We start from the raw sequence: 20,365 nt of genomic DNA on the forward strand, positions 1-20,365 counted from the left end.
TAGACTGAAAAGAGGTTTACAAACCTGTTTGTGATACCTAATTATCCAGAGACTATATAAGGACTCCCAATTTCCTTTCCACTTTGGAGAAAGCATCTAGCATGGTGTTCTCTCCCAGGGAGGAGTTGGTACTTAGCACAGTACTTTCTCCTACAGATGTGGTTCCTAGAGTCTCAGCCTTTGGTTCTGTATGGTATTTAACTCTGTGTAGTGACCAAATACTTGAACATTTTTCTGTTCTTGATTAAAGAGTGTGTTCTCTAACTACTTGGATGTTTCTGTGTTTATTTCCAAATTATCAAAATAAAGTAAAAAATATGTATTCAGATTCACATTAGTTCCTCTTATGGTAGGGGATAGCGTTTTTCATCCTGGATCCCTTGGAATTGTCTTGGATCTTTGCATTGCTGATAATATTTGTCATAATTGATAGTTTTACAAAGTTCTGGTTCACTTCATTTTTCATCATTTCATATAAGTCTTTCCAGGTTTTTCTGAAATTGTCCCATTATCATTTCTTATTGCACAACAACATTCCATTACAATCATCTAGCACAATTTGTTTAGCCATTCCCCAATTGATGGTTATACCCTCAGTTTCCAATTCTTTGCATCACAGAAAGAGCTAATGTAAAATACTTTTGTTTACAACTCATCAGAGTCAATGTTGCTTTCTTTCTCCTTCATAAAATGGGATCAATCAGTTGCTGTCTTGCTTGTTATACCTCTGCAATCTCCTATGGCTTGCCCCATTTGCACTAACACAGGCATCACTCAAGTTTATTCTCCCTCAATACCTCCTACCTGGGCTATTAGAGTAAGCTCATAACTGATGTTTTCTGACTTTTCTTTTCAGTCTCTCATCCTCCAGTGCTTCCTTCATATTGTGGCCAAAATAGTGTTCCTAATGTCACTTTCCTGATCAAAAACTTTAGTAGTTGCTCAAAGCCTGCAAGATAAAAATACAAATCTCCGTCTGCTTCATTCCACCTAAACCTTCTCTTGGTCTTCACCATAACTTTCACTATCTCCATTCCAACAGGTCCTTCCAGGCCACCACCCCTGCTTTAGTTTAATTTTTCACCACCTTTATCCTATAGTTCAACTTTACATTGTCTTTTCTTTTTTAACCTTAATTTTCTGTCTTAGTAACAACTCTTCAGACAGAAGGGCAAGGTTGGGGCAAGGGTGAGGCAAACTGGGTGAAGTGACGTTCCAGGGTCATACCATGTGGAAGTGTTTCAGACTAGATTTGAATTCAGATCCTCTTGACTCCAGGTCTGATGCTTTGTCTATTGTGCTACCCAGCTTCCTCTCTTCATGGTATTTTACTCTATCTCCCTTGCTCCTAATCCTGCCAATTAATGCCCTTTAAATCTCAGGTCAGGAATGTCCCTCCCATTATCTGCTTTCTTCCCCAGTTGCTGAAGTCTGGAGGTCATAATACCGTCATGCCAACTAGATCCACTTAGAATTCCCATTCTCTTACCTCATCTTGTCCCTTATTGATTTGAGGTAAAGATGTTTATTTTTCCTTGACTGGCTCTCCATCTCATTCACATAAGTAAGTGTTCCCAGTCTTCTCTTCTCATCTAAAATCCCTGATACCTTCCCTATCCTTATCCCATCAGTAGGTAATCTTAACTCCTACTTTGCTTAAAAAAAAAAAAAGGAGTCTATTGGCAGAGAGCTCCCTTTGTGAGTTGGGGTATCACATACCTCAAAATCCTTCTACATCTTTACCCATCTTTATTAATATTTTTAAACCCTTACCTTCTGTCTTAGAAACAAGACTAGTATCAGGTTCCAAGGCAGAAGAGTGGCAAGTGATAGGCAACTGGGGTTAGATGACTTGCCTACAGTCACATAGCTTGGAAGTATCCACTTGGAGGCCATATTTGAACCCAGAACCTATCTCCAGGTCTGACTTTCTATCCAGTGAGCCACCTACCTGCTCCTGTCATATTTCTTTAAGAAGAGATTGAGGTTCCTTCTTCTCAGCACATGGGTTCTTAATCTGCGGTCCATGAACATCAAAAAAATTGATTTTGAGAGTTGTATTTTTTTTGGAATTTTATAGATTTTATTTATACATTTAAAACATTATTTTGAGGAGTCCATAAGCTTCACAAGACTTCCAAAGGGATTCTTTATATATACAAAAAGCTTTAGAACTTCTGCTTTAGATTTATAGATTTAGAACTGCAAGAGTTCACAGATCACCTCCCAGCATTTTATCAATAAGGAAACTGAGGTCCAGAGTAGTTAAATGACTCACCTAAGGTCACACAGCTAGTAAGGGGCTTTTGTCTAGTTTCAGAAGAAGGGACTGTGAGTCCAAGCTGTTACATTTTCAAAAGCATAGTGTCTTGCCTCCTCCAGGAGTTTACCTTTTTTGTAATCACCCCCTTTCTAACCTTCAAACTTTTCTTATATGCTAGGTCTTTCTCTGCTGTCCAGAAACACTCTCAAGTTTACTCTATCCTTAGAAAACATTCACTTGATACTGCCATACCCTCAAGCTATGGTAGTCCTATATTTCTTTTCCGGTTTATTGCCAAATTCCTAGAACCATCTGCTTGATGCTTCCTTACCTCCCGCTCACTTCTCAACTCCTTGTAATCTGGCTTCTGATTCTACAGCTCCACTAAAAGTGTTCCATACAAGGTTACCAATGACCTCCTCCTTGGGCCTCAGTTTTGCTCCCTATAAAATGTAGAGGTTGAACTAGATGGCTTTGGGGGTTTCTTCCAGCTCTAACCATATACTCATGCGATCCTATGATCTCTTAATGATTAAATTTGATGGTCTTTTCTTAGTCTTCACTTTACTTGACTTTTCTTCAGTTTCTGATACTGCTGCCTACTCTCTCTTTCTGGACACTTTCTTCTCTCTTGACTTTTGGTCATCACCAGAAATTTTGGTATTCTTCCCTGTTTTCTTCCCACATCTGACTGCTTCTTCCAGTCTCCTTTGATGGATAATTAATTGTTCATCTTCTGTTTCCTTATCATAGGTGTTCTCTAAGGATTTTCATCAGTTGCTAAGGTTTCAAGTATCACCATGACACAGATGACTCCCAAATCTATATATCCAGCCCTAGTATCTTGTCAGCACCAGCTCTACATTTCCTACTGCTTAGATGTCCCATAAGCATCTCAAACTAAAAAATGTCCAAAATGAAAAAAAAATGTCCAAAAGAAGACTCAATATCTTACCCCATAAATGTATCTCTTTTCTTGGTTTCCCTATTTCTGTTGAAGGTACCACAATCTACCACAACAAAGTTCATAATTTAGAAGTCACATCTGATTCTTCCTTTTTTCTCATCCTTTGTATTCAATCAATTGCCAAGGCATCCATTCTGCCTCCATATTTTTCAAATTGGTTATCCTTTATTCTTTATTATCACTCATTCCATAAATCCAATCCATACCCAAATTTTGTCATTTCTAATTCATAAAATCTCTTCCATATGCCCCCTTCTCTGCACTCGCATAGATACCACCATAGTTCAGGCCTTCATGATGTAATAATTAAAATTAAATTATGAGGCTGATAGTAGCTTTAGTAGTTTTATTACAACAAAGTGATGATAGTAAAGAGAGGGAAATGTAGGAAATAGGCATAGATTTGCCTAGCCTACCACCCTATCTACCGTTCTGATGGAATGAAGCTCACTACTGACAGGGGTTCCTTCGGGTTCCAATCTCCAGCCAGAAGTGAGAGAGTGAATGTGCAGTTGCTGGGTCTTGGCTTATAAGCAGTTTTCTCTACCTACTAGCTCTCTTGCATCACATCTCAGGAACCAATCATAGTTCCTTAATTTGCATGGCACCATCCAGGAGGGCAATGCCTGTGGAATCAGTTTCCCATCTTCTTGGTTTCAACTTCCTTTCTCTGAGGTCCTGTCTATGTCTGCACTTCTCAATGGTAAATGACTCCAGGTTGCTGATTGATGATGTAAAACAAAGGGAGGGGAATTCCCTTCCCACAATGACCTCTCACTGGAGCTACTACAATAACTTTTTAACTGCTTTCCCTGCTTCAAGTCTCTTCCTACACCAATCCATCTTCCACTCAGCTGCCAAGATGATTTTTCAAAGATGTAAATCTTACCATGGAAGCTAAGTGGCCCAAAGGATAGAATGTTGGTCCTGAAGTCAAGAAAATCAGATTTTAGACCAAGGCTATGAGACCCTGAGCAAATCACTCAACCCTGTTTGCCTCAATTCCTCATCTGTAAAATGAGCTGGAGAAGGAAATGGCAAATCATTGCAGTATCTTTGCCAAGAAAACCCTGAATGGGATCAGAAGGAGTTGGATACCACTGAAATGACTGAACAACAACAAAATCTGACTATATCACCCTTTGCTCAATAGCTTAAGTGACTTCTTATTTCTTCCAGGATCAAATATATTCCTTTGCATGGCATTTAAAGCCCTTCATAATCTTTCTAGGCTTCTTATACTTTACCCCCTTCTACACATTTTACAATCTAATTGCAAGAGCCCACTTGCTGGTCTTAAAGATGATGCTATATTTTCCAGCTCTTTGCATTGATCAGGAATGCTCTACCTCTTCATTTCTGTCTCTTGGTTTCCCCTTCATCTTTCAAGACTTAGCTCAAGTTCCACTTTCTTCAAGAATCTGATCCTACTCTTTACCCTAGCTGTTACTGTCTTTTGAAAAGAAAATTGTTTTATATTACTTTTATATTATTGATCATAAACCAAGTGATCACATATAATCCTTTAGAGAAGTAACTATTATTTTTAGAAATTCGGTCTAGTTATTATACTGTATTTATAAGATATTAATTATAATAGTATATAATTGAAATCTGTTACCCTAAAAAAAGAACTACATTTCCCAGGAGGCCACTGACGTCCTGTTGTTACGTACTTCCTGTGGACAGAGGATATTAGGTGGGGATGTGGAGGGTCCCGTCTTTTTTGGCCTCTTGGCTCAATGTTGGTTAGTGGGATTTTCAACAGGCTGATCAGCCATGGGCACATGGTCTTTATTTTGTATCCCTCTTATTCCTTTATTTCTAATGATCATTAATAAATCCCTTAAAATATAACATTTTATTATTAAGATTTAATTTTAATTTTTACAATAAAATATTAATCATAGTTTTAGAAAGAATATAGTTTCATGTATTAGAATATTATAGCAACTAACTAGATTAAAAGCTTCTGTTGGGGGAATAAAAATTTCAGGCCTGTGTGTTATCTAGGGAAGCTGAAACCCATGCAGAAGGAGCTGGACTCTTTTGGAATGGTGAGTGCACCGTCAAGCTGATGAGGTCACAGGAAAACAATCTTGGCATGTTTAGATGTTGTTTAATCCTATGAAGATGTATGCCAACTACAGGGTCCCCAGAGTATTATGGTCAAGAAGTGTTACTTTGACTTAATCCCTCCCAGAAATAGTATGATAGTTCTGGGGAGTTGATTACATTTTCTTACCTTAACTTTGTACTGGAACTTATGACTTTGTATTGAATGTTCCAAACCCTAGTTACCAAATGTCGTGGCATGTTTCTTAATATACTATGTACCTTATGCCTTGTTAAAGACATACTAATTAGCTGTCAAAATACTGTAGAACATCTATATGAGGTCTTTGCCAAAGGCTGGGCATGGTGAGCCTGCCAGCTTTAATTTACACAATTAAAGTTTGGATCTTTAGCTCAGAATGATAGCCCAGAGATTTCTTTATTTCTTACCCTTCCCTTCTCAGATTATCTTCAATGTATGGGCAGTTAAATGGCACCATAATGCATAAAGTGCTGGACCTAGAATCAGAAGGACTCATCTTGCTGAGTTAGAAGCGAGGCTCAGATGCTTTCAAAATGTGTGACCCTGTGCAAATCCCTTAACCCTGTTGGCTTTCGTTTTCTCATCTGTTAAATGACCTGGGCAAGGAAATGGCAAACCACTCCAGAATCTTTGCCAAGAAACCCCAAGAAGGGTCACAAAAATTCAGGCATGACTGAAACAACTGAAATTTTGGTATGCTTTGTATCTTCCTTCTCAAAGGGCTTTCCTTACTATTCCCTACATTGTATTGAGAAGAGATGCAACCCTGAGAATCGTTCCCCAACCTCAATATGCCCTTTGTGTGACCATAGGAAATTACTTTAATTCATCCCTTCATTACCTCTTACTCTGACAATTGTCTAATTAGACTCCCAGTTGCCAGTATTTCCCTTCTCTCTAATTCCATATTCACAAAGGTGTCAAGATAACTTTTCTAGCGTATGAATCAATGTCATTGCCCTGTTGAAGAATCTTCAAAGCCTTCCTATTGTCTATAGGATAAAAAACAAACTCTCTAGTTTAAAGACCTCCATAATCTGGATCCATAATAGTTTTGCACTCCATTCAGACAAACAGGCTTATTCACTATTCCTCAAACTTGCCATTCTAGATTAAACCTACATACATTTGCACAGACTATCCGCAAAGTCTGGAATATACTCCCTTTTGATATCCATTTTATATAATCCTGGGATTCAATCAAGTCTCACTTAATGTGCTACTTCTTTTGTGAAGCCTTTCCTGATTCCCCTAACTGCTGGTTCTCTGAACTTTAGATCATCCATCTGTAAAGTAGGGACTATGATACTTATACTCCCTTTGTCTCAGGGTTTTACTAAAGAAAATGCTTTTAAAATGTTAAAGCTATAGGAATATATATCACCCCCCAGTAGCTATGTTCTACATCTTCCAGTCTCCATAGCCCTGGCAGGACAGCAGGCTCACCATTCTCTCTGCTATCCCTTCCTTGACCCATTTCAGAAGGTACACCATTTACCAGGTTACCTCAGAATTAACGGCTTCATTAGAGATTGGTTTCCTTACACTTGGGCCTTGCCTGACTGTCCCCTCAGCAGAGCTAGTTCTCAGTAAATATTTTACGTCAGCAAAGTTTCTATTTAGAGCTCAAAGCCTACTCTTTCTTTGAACTTCTTAATCCTTCCTCAGATCCCTTTTCTCCTCTGATATTTCTTCCTGCAAAGCTGTCCCACAAGAGAAAGTTTAACTTGTTAAAGGGAGGGATTTATGTGGATAAACAAATAATAAGATTGAACTGAATCATTAAAATTATTTAGTACTAGTTAAAAACCCAAAAAGTATTTCAATGAAATAGCCTAGATAAGCAAGAGTCAGAGATAATAGAACTCAATAGACCAGTATCTGATAAACCTGAGTGCATAGGAAAGTCTCTCTGTTAACAAGAATTACTGAGAAAACTAGAAAGCAATTTGGCAAAAACTACATTTAGACCAGTACTTTACACCATATGTTTAAACTCCAAAAAACAAAAGTGGGCCAAGAAGCAGGGCCAAGAAAGAGAAGCAAAGGTGTAAGCAGCTGGGCAAGAGTGGGATAACTTCCTAGACAAGTCAATATATTCCCCCTGTATTGTCATTACTCAGTCCCTCCCCAGGACAACTCTGATGGAAAACAGTCATTCAGGAAAGACTCAGAGACCTCAATCCCTTTCTTATTACTTCATTACAGGAAAGAGAGTGTCCTTAGGATGCCAACATACCTGGAAAATGCTAACACATTCTGCCACATGACAGGGCCGCTGTACTCCAAAATGGTAGCTGCCTAGCCCATGGTGGCCAAAGCTTATTTAACTTCATTGCCCAAGAGAGTTCTTGTTTACAGATAAACAAGAAGCAGGTCTCCATTCTGCCTCCAACAAAAGCCAACCCAGTGAGATGCCCTGAGGTTTGGGAGTAAATTATTTTAACATGGAAGCTGGCTGACCTTCTAAATCCAGTTTTAAGAAAAATTTTGTATAAAAATTATTATAGTTTAATATTAATTTTCCACATAAGGACAAGACTAGCTAATATATGTAGAGAGGTACATTCCCCAGAAGGCCAGCTACCTGGTGATGACACTTTTAAAAAGATATTACAATTTATCATAGAAGTAATAAAAAATAAAATGGATAATTTTCATTACATGAATTTAAAATTTTTTTCATAAACAAAATCACTGTGGTTAGGATAAGATGATGAATTTTAATTTGGGAAAAATCTTTGCATCAAATGTTTAAAGGTTTAGGGGGCAGCTGGGTAGCTCAGTGGATTGAGAGCCAGGCCTAGAGACGGGAGGTCCTAGGTTCAAATCTGGCCTCAGACACTTCCCAGCTGTGTGACCCTGGGCAAGTCACTTGACCCCCATTGCCTAGCCCTTACCACTCTTCTGCCTTGGAGCCAATACACAGTATTGACTCCAAGATGGAAGGTAAGGGTTTTAAAAAAAATGTTTAAAGGTTTAAAAATTAAGATAGTTATGGAACTGACAAAACAATTCTCCAATAAATAGGTAGTCAGAAGATATAAGCAGTTTTAAAAAGAATAACAGACAACAATTGCATTAAAGATTTCCCCCAATTTTTAGTAAGATAAATTTATATTAAAACAAGTTTGAATGGGAACGGGCCTGTTTGTACAAAAATATTTATAGTTGCCCTTTTTGTGGTGTCAAAGAACTGGAAACTAAAGGAATCCCCCTCAATTGGGGAATAGCTGGACAAATTGTGGTATATGATGGTAATGAAATACTATTGTTTATTTGGGTATATGAATTGGAATTTTGGTTTTATAAGATTAGTCTTTTACAAAAATGAATAATATGGAAATAGATTTTGAGTGATAATACATGTATAACCCAGTGGAATGGCATGTCAGCTCCAGGAGTGGGGAGGGAAGAGGGGAGGGAGACAACATAAATCACGTGACCTTGGAAAACTTATGTATAAATTTGTTACTGTAATAAATTAAAGACAAAATTATTAAAAAATAACTTTGAGGGGCAGCTAGATGACTCAGTGGATAGGTGTTCAAGTCCTGGCATTGGGAAGACGTAGGTTCATATCTAGTCTCAGACCCTTCTGTTGTCTGTATGACCATGGGCCAGTCACTTAACTTCGTTTGCATACCATTTACCCTTTTATATTAGAGTAGTAAGGGTTTAAAAACAACAACAATAACAAAAACTTTGAGGCTTCATTTCACACCTAATTTGGCAAACTTTATATATATATATACACTTTTTTTTCCACTGCCCTTTCAATAGTGATTGTTTCCATCTTTTGTCGTTTGCCAAAGGTGAGATGAAGCCTCAAAGTTACTTATATTTATACTGATATATGCTAATGTAATAAGATATATTGCTGTTATTCAGTTGCTTCAATCATGTCCAACTTCTCATGATTCTTCTTTCTTAGTAGCATACTTGGGTGGTTTGTCATTTCCTTCTCTAGTTCATTTTACGGATGAAACCGAAGCAAACAAGGTTGAGTGACTTACCGAGGGTTATCTAGCTAATAATTGTCGGAGGCTAGATTTGAACTCAAGAAGATGAATCTTCCTGACTCCAGCCTGGTACTTTATCTACTGCACCACCTAGCTACCATTATAATAATAATAATTATACACACACACACACACACACACACACACACACACACACACACACACACATACACTATTAGTAGACCTTTGAATTAGTTATCATTCTAAGCATTTTGGAGTTATACTAAAAAAAATGACTAAAATATCTCTACCTTGGTACTCTGCAGAGATCTTACTGCTAGATATGAATACAAAATAGGCCAAAGATAGAGAAATGTCCCACATATACCAAAATATTCACAGCAGCACTTTTTGTAGTAGCAAAGAATTGAGAACAAAGTAGATATTCATTGCCTGGAAAGTGGCTAAATAAACTGTATAATCTGCATGTGGTATAATATTACTGAGCCATAAGAAATATTAAATAGAGAGGGAAGAAGAGTTGCATGCTGGGAACTAAGATGTTTGAGTGTGGGATGCTCAGCTCACCCGTACCCTTCAAAAACACAAAAATAGAAATTCAGAACAAAGGAAAATAGTAGGGACACATCTCACTGAGATGAAAGAAGAGTGTAGCCCAGTGAATGCTGTAATAGGGGAGTCTGTAGAGCTCATGCTGGCCCTGAGTGCTTTCACATGGCTTGGGGCAACAAGACAGCTGGTAGGAAGCAGCACTACTCACTACCAGGTGGCCTGAGGCAAGGCAAGAAAATAGCAGACCACCATATGAAAAGCAGGTTTATTGAGGCATGAGGTAAGGAAGCTTCAGAGCTGGCAGCTACCCTATGCTCATGGCCTGAGACAACAAAACTGGGGGAGGGGGGTGGAGATGAGAGGGAAAGCAGTTCAATGCCAGCCCTACTCTCTTCCCCTGGCTTGAAGTAATAAAAAAAGCAGAGTGGGGAATTGTCCTAGGACTACAAAAAAGCATAAGACAATAAAATGGCAGAGTGAGGGAGGAGGTCATCCTAGGAGACAACAGGGAAAATGAAAGCAGGGGTAACAGAATCCAACTGGAAAAAACAACTGCAAGCCTCCCCACAAGAAGCCTGCCTATCCACCTACTGGAAGTGTATTCTGAGGGACCCAAAGAGAGCCAGAGCTATCCCTGCATAAGCATAAGAGAAGGCTGCTCTGCAATCTTAGAACAGAGCTCCTTCCATGCCAGGAGCACAGCAGAACCTCAAGAGGTAGACAAAAAAATAAGGGGGGGAAGGGAAATAATATTTAGAAAAACAAGCAAAAGACAAATTAAAAACCCTAACTTTAGACAGTTACTTTAGTGACAGGAAAGATCAAAATATAAACTCAGAAGAGGACAACAATGACAAAAAAGAAGCATTTGAAGCCTTGAAAGTGAGAATGTCAGACCCCAAAAGATCTCTTGGAAGAACTTGAAAAGACTTTTAAAAAATCAAATAAGAAAAGAAATGTTAGAAAGATTCAAGAACTTGGAAACCAGAATGGGCCAAAAGGAAATGGATGTTAAAAAAAAACAACACTGAAGTAAAGAATACCTGAAGACCAGAATGGACCAAATGGAAAAGGAAACACAAAAGCTCAAGGAGTAAAACAATATCCTGAAAATTAGAATTGAGCGGATGGAGCTAATGACTCCATAAGGAATCAGAAAACAATAAGACAAAATCAAAAGAAAGAAAAAATAGAAAAAAATCTGAAATATATCACTGGAAAAACAACTGACATAGGAGATAGATCCAAGAGAATAATCCAAGAAACATAAGAACACCTGAAATCATGATCAAAAAAGGACAAGGTACCATGTTCCAAGAAATCATGAGGAAAAACTGTCTGCATATGCTCAAAAAAAGAAGACTTATAGAAAATTTCAAAAACTCCCAGACCAAGGAAACAGTACTACAAGCTGTCAGAAGGAAATAATTCAAATATTGTGAAGTCATAGCCAGTATTATGCAAGACCTGGCAGCTTCTATGTTGAAGGACCAGAGGGCATGGAATATGTTATTCAGAAAGGTAAAGGATATAGACCTACAACCAAGAATCATAAATCTAAGGAAACTGAGCATAACCCTCCAATGGGGAAAAATTTAATGCAATAGAAGACTTTCAGGCATTCCTGACAAAAAATATTAAATATGAAGAATCCAAAAACAAATGGAAAAACTTTTATGAACTGATCAGATTAAAATGATCAGAACTAGTAAAACATAATACACAATGATTAAAATAGCATAAATGGAAAAGAAATCCAAAGAGAAAATGAATGGCTAAATAAACCATGGTACATTAATATAATTGACTTGTAAGTAATGTCGAATATGGACAATTCAGAGAATAATGGGAAGGCACACAAACTTTCACAACATGACAAATATAGAAATATATATTGCATGATAGCATATGAATAACATCTGTGTTGGTGAACCCATGGCACACATGCCCCTGTGTCCTGGAGGGGACTGCCTCATTCTCCTTCTCCACAGTGCCTGAGGACATTTTAAATATGCCCCACCCTTCTGCCCAGTAGCCCAATGTGAGCGCTTCCTCTCCTGTCCAGGGTAATGCAGGGGGCTCACAGTTGGGTAGTTTGAGCACATGAACTCTAAAAGGTTCACCAACATTACCTTATATCATATGGCCTGCCCTCTCCAGGAGGGAAGGGGTGAGAGGGAGAGAGAGAACATGGATTGTGAAATGTCAGAAAACAATTATTAAAAATTGTATCTACCTGTGATCTGGAAAAAACAGTATAGTAATAATAAAAAAGAATAATGGTATAAGAGTTAAATTAATATCCAATTCTTCAAGTATTATACTTATAAAGTTTATTATCTGAAAAAATAGAACCACATGACTAAGTTTTTCTACCTGCTCAAAAAGTCTGCTCCACCAAAGCCATGATAGGAAGGAAAAGAGAGCCTGAGAGATAGAACTCCATTGAATTTATCTCCTGTCTATGTCAGCATGCAATGACAGGAAGAGAGTAGGGTGTTTGGAATCATAGTTTTTCTGAGAATAGTAGTCTGGCTGAAGATCATAGTTTTTAGGGTAGCAGATTCAAATTACACAATCCCCTGAGATCCTTTGGAAGACTAGTCTCCCCAATGGATCCTGTAAATATAACCAACTTATAAATTATAATAATTTGGGGATAAAAGGGAAAGAAAACAAAACCAATTATTACTAGGCACATTGACAAAAAGCTAATTGGGGGCAGTCCCTCTTTGGCATAAGAGTATATATACAAAATAAATATATTACAATCCCCCACAGTTCAATTTCACTACAACCCAAAGTTCATTCTGGATCTTTTGGTGCAGTGTGAGGTTTCTGCAGGCATCTCCATGGCACCTTCTCCAAGCAGTTCACTTCCTGGATTCTAGGAAGTAGCAAGTTTTTTACCTTTTATAAAACTAGAATTTTATGACAATTATACAATCCCCTCTGAGGAGGGTGTTGACAAACACACAGATCAACTCAGGATACATTAATTTTCACTAAGAAAACAGCTTTATAAAAAACAGTAGTATTAACAGTAGTTAATTCAAGAAAACCTTTTGGGTCTTAAATGTCACTAAGAATCTAGATCATTCTGGTGGTGGTAGATTAAGCTGAAGAGTTAAAAATCATCCAGAAGCTACTTAGGCTTCATGGGAAATGCTCCCTCTTGGGAGCTATCCAGGGGTACCATGCCCTAGGAAAACCTTCCCAGCTCCTCTGGTATGAGGCTGTAACAGCTATTAAAAGCATGTCTATATGTCTCATCCATTACATTTTTACAAATGAGGAGGTGGGGATTAGTGCTATAACAATTCACTTCAGCTACTAAATGAACCCTTACCTCTTGTTACAAACAACTCAAAGGTACTTTTATAAAGATATTTTCTCTAGTCCAGTCATATGGGGAGGTACAAATAAAGACAATATTAACAGCACATATAGCTAATTGTCAAAACACAGTAACTTAAAGTAGCATAGTGTAACAGAACTTAACAAACAAAATAAAAACTTAAAATAAGCAATCAGCAAATACAATATATGTGACAGGATACAAGCACTGAATTCAAGAGTCCTTTTTTTTCAATTCCAATTCAGAGAATTTTCATAAAACAATGGAATCTGAAAAGGCATAAAATCTACCTCCAGACTCTAAGGTTCCTTTCCCTCCCTAGTATCATCATCCATCTAGGTTCCTTTTAGTCACACCTCTGGGATCTCCCATACTGAGGGAGAATTCCATGCTGAACATAGTGTGGAGGAATCCCATATTGGATATATTGTAGAGCCTGGGCAGGCCAGAATTGTAAGGGAGTGTAGGGAGATGAATTTCTCCCCCGAATCTCAGGATTATTCAAGCTAATCACAAGGACCAGTGCACCCAGAAACAGTAGGAAGAAAAGATACCCTACAACTGGGAGCTGTTTGAGATACACAATGCATTGCTTTTTCATAGGATGTGCCCTAATAAGCAGCAGCAGCAGCAGCAGCAGCATTAACAGCAGCAGCAGAAGTAACATTGGTGGCAATGGTGGCAAGAGGAGCAGGAGCAGCAGAAGCAATGGCTCTACAAGGACCATCTAGGCAGGGAGAACTAATCTACTCAGAGAGAATTAAGGGTTCTGAACCCTACCTTTGGTCGCCATAAATGTAGGATTTAAATTAATATCTAATACTTCAAGTATTATTTTTATAAAGTTTATTATCTGAAAAAATAGAACCATATGATTAACTTTTTCTACTGTGACATACAAAAGAAAAAACTGTGACCATGAAAATATGGTTTCAAATCAAAAATATAGTGGTCACCATGGGAAAATTCCCAAATATTAAATATACCCAAGTCAGCTGGGTTTTATAGAGATTTTAATTAATACAAATTAAGGAATTAATGAAAGGGAGAGAGAAAGAGTAAGAGGAAATAATGAGAAAAGGGCTAGGCCAGCCTAGGCCTAAGCCTTAAGAGAGAGATCAGTCAGTCTTTTATCAACTCACCACAAGATTTGTCCCAAGCAAGATTCTCTTGTTCAGAGAGACCCACCAGTTCAGCTCCTCAGCTCAACTAAGTTCAGCCACTGAGCCCTCCAATTCAGCTTTGGCAAGCTGCCCCTCCTTCTTCCAGAGACCTTTCTGACCTCCTTTTAAAGAGAATTTTCTCCTATGTCACCTCCCCTAAGTTCTCACATCTATCAATCACAGTAAACATTTTCACAGGACTGACCATTCTTAATTCACACCTTCTTTAGTTCTCAACTTCTCTGGGTAGACTAAAACTTCACACCTCTTTTGTTAAGCTTGTCCCTTGCAAGTTTGCAAGTTGCCTGACCTTTTAGTGATTAATTTGACCTTTTATAGGTACTTAGCACCTTTTTGTATTAGATCTAAAAATAGACCTTAAGGGCTTTTGCCTCAATATAAGTATGGGTTAAGTACTTTTCATTGTTCAGTAAGGAGTTCACAACTTTATCTTCCCCTAAAGTATGCTTAAGTATGAGTGGAGTAATGTTAGAGTTCTCACATTCCTGATCAAGTACCTTCATTGTTTAAAATGGGGAATGGTCTTAACCAAATGTTCTAAGGATAGAGTCTGAGAATTTTTAACATTCACAAGTCTGAGAAATTTTAAGATTCACAATCCCCCCTGATGATCATTGGGAGACTAGTCTCCCCATTGATCATTTAACATAATCATCTTGTAGTCCTAAACACACTTCTAACTATAGATATATACAGCATTCAATTTTCTAAGAGGAAATTAGAATAGTGAGGGAGGAATAGAAAAGAAAGAAAGCAAAACCAATGTTTTGCTAGGCACATTGACAGAAAGCCAAATTAGGGGCAATCCCTTTTGGCATAAATGTGTACATTTACAATAAATGTTCAATCAAAGTTCAGTTTAATCAACCATATCCAAAGTTCATTCTTGATCTTATTGATGTAGTGTAGGTATTTTTGGCATCTTTCTGCAATAATTCATTCTCTGGACTTAGGAGTTAGAAATCTTCTTCCTTGAAATCTTTTCTCGAACAAAAATCAAAATCTTGGATTTTTATAAAAAATACAATCTCAAACAAAAAAATCAAAAATCTTGGATTTAAAATTAAAATACATTACCTGCTCAAAAAGTCCATTTCACCAAAGCCAAGACAGGAAGGAAAAGAGAGCCCAAGAGAGGGAACTCCACAAAATTTATCTCCTGTTTATGTCAGCACACAGCTACAGGAAGAGAGCAGAGTGCTGGGGATTGTAGTTTTTAGGATAAGAGATTCAAATTATACAATGGGAAGGTATAAAAACTGATACAGAGTGAATTAAGCAGAACCAGGAAAATAATATACTCATAGACTACAACTATATAAAAAAGAATGATCAAAAATGCTAAACTGAATACTAGGAAATGATAATGGTCACCTGGGTCCTGAAAAAAATGTACCTTTCTCATTTCATTGTAGAGGTGGCAAATTATAGATGTGAAATCTTATGTGTATTGTCAGATACAGATATGATGAAAATTTTCATTGAACTTTTTTTCCTTTTAAATTTCTTATTATGAGAGATCATTGGATAGGGTGGAGGGAAATATTCAGAAATTAATGTAACATTAAATTACAAAGGTCAATAAAAATGCATTTTAAATACATTTTAAAAGACTAAAAGTTTTATCCTCTGTATGAGACTTAAATTTTTTAAAAAGACCAAGCCTTAATTCAAAGGACTGAAATACTAATGTTAAGATTTATGGCATTGGTGAGCAAATGAGAGAGGGCATGGGAGAAGGAGTAAGAAAGCATTTATCTAGTTTTGCTGAAATCAGGCTTATGTGTAGCCCTGGCCTAAAAGAGAGATAGAAGAAGAGAGCAAAGGAACTGGGATGGCAGTTATTCTCCCAATATTCTGAGTCTAGGGACAAGCCAGATGGAGATCAGAGATGGGGGTATGTGGCAGTATGCAACCCAAAGACCTGATGTTTTGTGTAGAATTCTTTACCACTATCAGCATAATGGAATACTTTCCTCCCTACCTTGAAGATTTGGGTATCCTCTTACCTTTTCCAACCTGTCATCTTGTCAGCCAGTGCCTATTATATGCCAGGCACTGGGCTTACAAAAAAGGCAAAAGACATTTCTTACCCTCAAGGAGCTTATAATCTATTGAGAGAAGGCAACACATAAAAGGAAGCTGCAAAGCAGAGGGGGCAGCTAGTTGGGGTGGGTACCAAGTGCTAGGGCATGATGGAAAAGTTCAGAGGAGTACAGTTGGGTGGGAAATAGAAAGAAACCCAGCCTTGGCATCCTCCTTCAATGGAGCTTCTGAGAGGAGCTCTCTGCTCTCTACCCTCTAATCAGAAGGTGGGAGGAAGTCCAGGGGTGGGGGGTACTGATGATGAGGGAGTTCTAGGGCTAGACTTATAATGAAGGATGAAGAGGTTGTTGGGGCCTGATAATGGATCCCAGAAAAATGGATTGCATGGGAAATGAAGGTGGTGAGTAAACAAACTATTTTTAAACTTTCCATTCTTAAAAGCCCCAGGGTGACAATGGTATAAGAACCAACGCTGGAAATTTTATCAGATAATCACAGCATGCTGAATCTGATGAGGAGAAAGCCCTGTTTGTTATGACAACCAAATGTATAACTGTATTAGTTTATTAAATGGGTCCAGCCATTTACCCTCATCTGGTTGTCATCTGTGCTTTTTTCTTTCATCAGTTCAGCAAAATAGCTGTGCATATAAGATTAAAAAAATTTTTTTAACTAGACTCCAAGGGAAAAACAATTGAAGTTGTTGATGCATTACTACCATCTCACATAAAACCTCACATGTCAGAGTGTGAAGGAACCTTAGGGATCATTTAGTCCTTCCATTTTACATATGAATAGAGGCCCAATGTGCCAAAAGTCATACAGCTAGTTAATCCCAGAAAAAGGACTAGAAGTTTAAAGATTGTGGCCAGGAAGAAGACCAGTGGTTTTTCTAGTGAGAGCTACTGTCCCAGAGAAAAACCAATTAAACAACAGACAACCATACAAATAAAAGACAACTTAGAGTCTGATTTATATATCTTTATTTTAAAATGTTATCGATGCCTTTTACTTTTATATTAATACTATTTCCCAGTACATGCCCAAGTATTACCCTCCCCAACTCCCACACTGAATACTGCCTTGTGATAAAGAAAGAAAATTAAGCAAAATGAATCTATGTAGCGTCTACTTTGATGATATACGTAGCAAATCATATCTGTAGTCCTTCACTTTTCTAAAGAGAAGAGGAAAGTCTATGTACTCAGCTATTCCCCTAGACCAAAGCCTGAAACTAGTTTCTGGGGACTTTTAATCTAATTTTCAGTTTACATTATTGTGGTCATTATATATATTGTTCTGGTACTGATCACTTCACTCTGTTTAAGTTCATATAATAAATCAGTCAGTCAATCATTAGTCAGTGAATGAGCATTTATTAAGTGCCAGGAACTATGATAGGGGCAGTTAGGTGGCAGAATGGATAGGGCACTGGGCTTGAAATCAGAAAGAATCATCTTAATGAGTTCAAATTCAGCTTCAAATATTTAACAGCTGTGTGTTCTTGGGCAAGTCAGTTTCCTCATCTGTAAAATGAACTAGAGAAGGAAATGGCAAATCATTCTGGTATTTTTGCCAAGAAAACCCTAAAAGGGGTCATGGAGAGTTGGATATGTCTGAACAACATAACAACAACAAAGGAACTATGATAACCACTGTAGTGATTCAAAGAAAAGCAAAAACAGTTCCTGTCCTTATAGAGCTCACATTCTAATGGGGAAGAAACCATGCCAATTCCTTGGTACATAAAAGATTAGAGAGTCCACAGAAGATTTTCCAAGAGGGGAAGGCACTATCAGCTGGGAGGACTGGGAAAGGCTGTCTGAAGAAATTGGGATTTAAGCTGAATCTTGAAGGAAGGCAGGAAAATATTGAAGTAGAGGAGAAGAGGTGCAACATTTCAGGCACAGAGGAGAACATTCCAAGTATGAAGATGGGAGGTGGAACATCCTGTTCAAGGAATACAAAATAGGCCATGATAACTGGATCTTAGCTTATGGGGAGAGCTGTAAAGCATAAGAAGATTAGAAAGGGAGGAAGGGACCAGATTTTGACGAGCTTTAAATCTCAGCATTTATATTTGATTCTGGAAATAGTAGGAGGCCATTAAAGCTCATTGAGCATGTGTATAATGTGTGTGTGTGTGTGTATGTGTGTGTGTGTGTGTATAACATAGTCAGACCTCAGACCTATGATTTGGAAAAGTCACTTTGGCAGTGAAATAAAGATGGATTGGAAGGGGAGGATTTGTTAGAAAGCTACTTAACTAGACCGAGTGAGAGGTTATAAGAGTCTGAACTAGGGTATAGTTTTTTAGGGATCCAAAGGGACACATATGAAAGACTTTGTAAAGGTAAAAAATGACAAGATTTGGTTCGATGAGGATATGATTGGGGATGTAGACTCTAAACAATCACCCTGGTGCAATTATCAATAATAAGGAAATAGGTCTTGATCAATGATAGATGTAAAATGCAGTGGAATTACGCGTCGCCTATGGGATGTGGGTGGGAGGAGGAGGGGAGGGAAAGAACATGAATCATGTAACCATTGAAAAATATGCTAAATTAATTAATAAAAATTTTCAATTAATAAAAAAACAAAGTCATATTTTGTTCATCATTAAAAAAAGACAAGATTTAAGGATGGGTTGTATATGTAGAGAGAGTTTAGAATGAGGAGCAGAGGATGCCACCAAGCGTATGAGCCTGGGTGACTTAAGAATGATGATATAATAAGATATATAAAATATATGTAATAAGATAATGAGTTATGTTGATTTTGACATTAAACTATGAGACATGCTGTCTAAGATGTCAAAGAAGCTCTAGTCCAAGAGAGAAGATAGGGACACATATAAAAGAATCATCTACATAGACTTGAATCCATGGAACTTGATCCCCTTCTGAAACAATATAGCAGGAAGAAAAGAGGGCCCCAGGTGGGGCCTTGGGATACACCCATGTTAGTGGATGGGACAAGGATGAAGAACTGGCAAAAAAAACCCCTGTGAAGTAGTTGAACAAATAAGAGAACTAGGAGAGAGTCTAGTGCTACAAAAGCCTAGAGAAAAGAGAATCAAAGAGTAGAAGATCAATGGTACCAAATGATACCAAAAGAATTTTTAAAAGTTGAGAAAAGACAACTAGATTTGTCAATTTATTACATTTTTCTTATGATGCAATAATGTTCTGTTATACTAGAGGAAAACTTAGATTCTTGGGAAAATTCTAGAATGGATCATTAAAGAGATGGCTAGCAAATATCTAGAAAAATGTGATTACAGAAAACCATTATGGTTTCATCAAAAACAAATCTTACCAGACAAATATCATTTCATTTTTTGACAGGATAGTTAAACTATTAGATGGATAGAATATAGTTTATTTAGCTTTTAGCAAATATTTAAAAAAATAAATGGTTCACACTATTCTTGTGGGAAAAAATGGAAAGATCTCAATTAGCTAATGATACAATGGCTAGAATCAGTAGTTATTCATAGTTCAATGTCAACATTGTGGTAGAATATCTTAGGGATCTGTGCATGGCTGCATGTTGTTTAACATTTTTATCAATGACTTAAATGAGATGAGAACATGTTTTAGAGAACACAAAGCTGGGAAGGATAGCTAACCTGGTATATGAGTGTCAAGTTCCAAAAGGACTTTGTCAGTTTAGAGCCCTGGATCAAATGTAATAAGATGAGATTCTAAAGAGAAAAATATAAAACTAGCTTGAGGTAGTTAGGTGATTGTGAGCAAAATTGTGAGGAAATTGTAGAGGGGATTAGGTCAACAAGTGGTTAGTTGCAGGAACTAAGTGTACCAAACTGACTCCATCTTGTGACTTAATTCTGGAGCTAGTTTAGTTCCCTTTCTATTCAATTACGGTCCATGTCCAAATTCTGTTTTTTG

The 20,365-nt window shown here is 37.5% G+C and overlaps 1 long non-coding RNA gene across 1 annotated transcript in view; it reads left to right on the top strand.

The window, feature by feature from the left end:
• Window positions 1-386: 386 nt before the first annotated feature.
• LOC130458490 (uncharacterized) overlaps window positions 387-20,365 on the top strand; it is a 36,404-nt gene continuing 16,425 nt past the window's right edge. The window contains exon 1 of the long non-coding RNA XR_008917838.1: window positions 387-1,564. This is a non-coding gene — a long non-coding RNA (uncharacterized LOC130458490). The remainder of the gene's footprint in view (window positions 1,565-20,365) is intronic.

The sequence above is a fragment of the Monodelphis domestica genome, chromosome 3, assembly GCF_027887165.1.
Source record: "Monodelphis domestica isolate mMonDom1 chromosome 3, mMonDom1.pri, whole genome shotgun sequence".
Lineage (NCBI taxonomy): Eukaryota > Metazoa > Chordata > Mammalia > Didelphimorphia > Didelphidae > Monodelphis > Monodelphis domestica.